The sequence below is a fragment of the Oryctolagus cuniculus genome, chromosome 12, assembly GCF_964237555.1.
Source record: "Oryctolagus cuniculus chromosome 12, mOryCun1.1, whole genome shotgun sequence".
Classification (NCBI taxonomy): domain Eukaryota; kingdom Metazoa; phylum Chordata; class Mammalia; order Lagomorpha; family Leporidae; genus Oryctolagus; species Oryctolagus cuniculus.
Genome location: NC_091443.1, coordinates 116,642,608 through 116,645,841, shown reverse-complemented (window position 1 = coordinate 116,645,841; position 3,234 = coordinate 116,642,608). Strand labels below are relative to the sequence as shown.

Sequence of the window (3,234 nt, the reverse complement as noted above, 5' to 3'; positions counted from 1 at the left end):
AGCAGTGCCAGTTTAACTCTTGGCTACTTTGCTTCCAACACAGCTTCTTGCTAATGTATCCTGGAAATCAGCAGAGGAAAACTCAAGTGCTTGGGGTCCTTACACACTTAAGAATAACACACCTCTGAGACCTTGATGGAGTTTCAGGTTTTTGGCTTCAGCCTGGCCAGCCCTAACAGTTGCAAGCAGTTGGAGAATGAACCAGTAGATGGACAATCTTCTCACTTCCACTGTCACTTTTTCTTTCAAGTAGAAGAAAATAACCAAATAGGCATTTTTAAAAGTGGGGAAACATTTAGTAAAAAAAAAAAAATTACTCACTGACTAAATGGAGTAATAAGCTGAGTGGTTTTGATTAGCCATTTATATTCTCTCTTCTTTTTCTGTGTTTGAAGAACTCTCAGCATGGATGATGGAAAAATTTTATTGTATTATTTACCTGCAGATGCAGGAGAGGAACATGTCTGTTAAGCAGGACCACAGCTTGGGAACAGATTCTCATGCTTAGTCTTCCAGGAGGAATGGTTATCAGCATGTGTGGAGTTTTTAAATAAAAAACTCTCTTCTTCCCCACACTCTGCAAAGACTACTTTCCCCATATTTCTAGAAACCCTGACATTTTCAGGATTTCAGAATGACAATAGGTACAGAAAATTCCCAATAAATCAATACAGCTGGGTATAGTGTGCTTAACACCTACACTCTGAGTAGGGCTAAAACAGATAACTTGCTTGCTAGGGACATGAGTCTATCAGTAAAAAGAAGCCACATCTTGACATGATCTACATTTCTGGAATCATTCAGAGATCCTGAATATCAGTACAAAGTGATGAATAAATGAGCCCTGAAGATTGTCTCCTGGGTATGGGATGAAGTTGAGATATACATGTCGGAAAGAGGAGTTCTAATATGCAGTGACCATTTCCCACTCATCTCAATAGTGTTTCATGTGGGAGAATAACCTATCCTCCCCTAGTCTGGAGAAACCAAGGCAGGGCCAGATGATTCTGGCCAAGCAAATGTAATTACAGATTAATTGTGTCACTGTTTCATTCAGTGCCTATTTTGTTCTCCTGTCACAAACTCTACCCATGTTCTAGTAAAGGACATTCTACCACCCTGAGAAAAACAGATTTGATACACGTTTTGAATGCAGAGGCTGTAAGTCGGTGGTTTCCTAACCATAAGTTAATTTACTACCACCTAATATTCTGAGACAGCCAGAAAAAACATTACTTAGAACAGTTCACCCTCACAGATAGATGTCACTGCAAGTCTATGGGGTGGCCCTATGGACCTTTCAATAAATGGTGTGGAAAACAGATACAGAACAAAATTAAAGATGAATTTCACACCAAGTGTGTAACAGCTTGAAAATGTGTGTGGGGTTTGACTTATAATGTTGAGTAGGACAAGTCCATTCTTTATTTTAAGATTTGTTTCCTTCTTCTCTGAGAGGATACCAAATGGTGGGATGATGCTGATGCAGGAGGGTCTGGAGGCCCTGAGGACCCTGGAATGGAAGGCCATTGCAGTTTCTGCTGAGGTTTTGGCAGTGGCATCCAGGGCTGTGGTAAAGCCAGGGCCAGGTCCACAGCCAAGGTTATGGAACTCATAGAGCCTGTCACCAGGCTTGGCCACCTGTTTAAGAACATGAAGATCAAAACCTTGTAGGAGATATATCTCTTCTCCTTGCCCATCAAGGAGTCCGAGATCTTTGATGTTTCCCTGGGGACATCCCTCAGTGAGATTTTGAAGATCATGTCCGTGCAGAAGCAGGCATAGATTGGCAGTGAAGCAGGTTCAAGGCATTTGTTGCCATTGAAGAACACAATGGTCATGTCAGCCTGAGTGTGAAGTGCTCCAAGGAAATAGCCACCACCATCTGAGGGGCCATCATCCTTGCTAAGCTGTCCATTTTGCCCATGTGGAGGTGCTATTGGGGAAACAAGATAGGCAAACCTCACACTGTGCCTTGCAAGGTGACCAGATGATGTGTCTCTGTGCTATTGTGCCTCAATTCTTGCTCCTAGAAGCACTGGAATTGTCTTCACTGTGTCCCCAAGAAGTTGCTGATGATAGCTGGCATTGGTGGCTGCCACACTTCAGCCAGTGGGTGCACTGCTACCCTGGGCCACAAAGGGCGCCTTCTATGCTATCCCCAAGACCTACAGCAATCTGATCCCCAACCTCTGGAAAAAGAATGTATTCACCAAGTCTCCCTATCAGGAAAGCATGGACCATCTTATGAAGACTCACACCAGAGTATTTGTGCAGAGGACCCAGGCTCCAGATATGGCTACAAAATAGGATTTTACACAAGAAAACAAAGTGAATTAAGTCTGTTAAAAAAGATTTATTTATTTATTTATTTATTATTTATTTATTTGAAAGGCAGAGAGAGAGGGAGAGAGAGAAGGAGAGACATAGAGGAAGTAAGATATTTTCCATCTACTGCTTCACTCCTCAAATGGCCACAATGGCTGGGGCTGGACCAGGCAAGACAGGAGCTTCTTCTGGGTCTCCCACATGAGTGTAGGGTCCCAAGGACTTTGGGCCATCCTCCACTGCTTTCCCAGGCACATTAGTGGGGAGCTAGATTAGAAGTGGAGCAGTCAGGACTTGAATGGGATGTTGGCACTATAGGCTGTGACTTAATTAACTATGCCACAGCACCAGCAGTTGAAAAGTCCATTCTAACTGAAACTCAATATTCAGAAGCTATCTAAGCCCAAGTTGAGAAATCTGAATATATAAATATCCATACTCCTTATGACAAAATTAAAGAAATGCAAAACAATGTTAAAAGAAAAAAGTTACACCACAGAGAAGTTACCTTCCTAATAGCAAAAAATGACCAATCATATGAAAAAAATAATTGGCAAACATTTTGAAATATAAAAAATATTGAAAAAATAATTGGCAGGGCCGGAACTGTAGCATAGTAGGTAAAGCTACCACTTTCAGTGCCAGCTTCCCATATAGGTGCCTGCTTCTGATCCAGCTTCTGCTATGCCCTGGGAAAGCAATAGAAGATGGCCCAAGTTCTTGGGGCCCTGCACCTGCATGGGAGACCCATGGCTCCTGGCTTCAGATCGGTGCAACTCTTGCCATTGCGGCCAATTGAGGAGTGAACCATCAGATGGAAGACCTCTCTCTCTCTCTCGCTCTCTCTCTCTTTCTCTGCCTCTTCTTCTCTGTGTAACTCTGACTTTATAAATAAATCTTAAGAAA

General features: G+C 42.5%; 1 pseudogene; it reads left to right on the top strand.

Moving 5' to 3' along the window:
* The first annotated feature begins 1,605 nt into the window (after nucleotides 1-1,605).
* LOC127489818 (small ribosomal subunit protein uS5 pseudogene) lies at nucleotides 1,606-2,313 on the top strand (annotated as a pseudogene).
* Nucleotides 2,314-3,234: the final 921 nt, after the last annotated feature.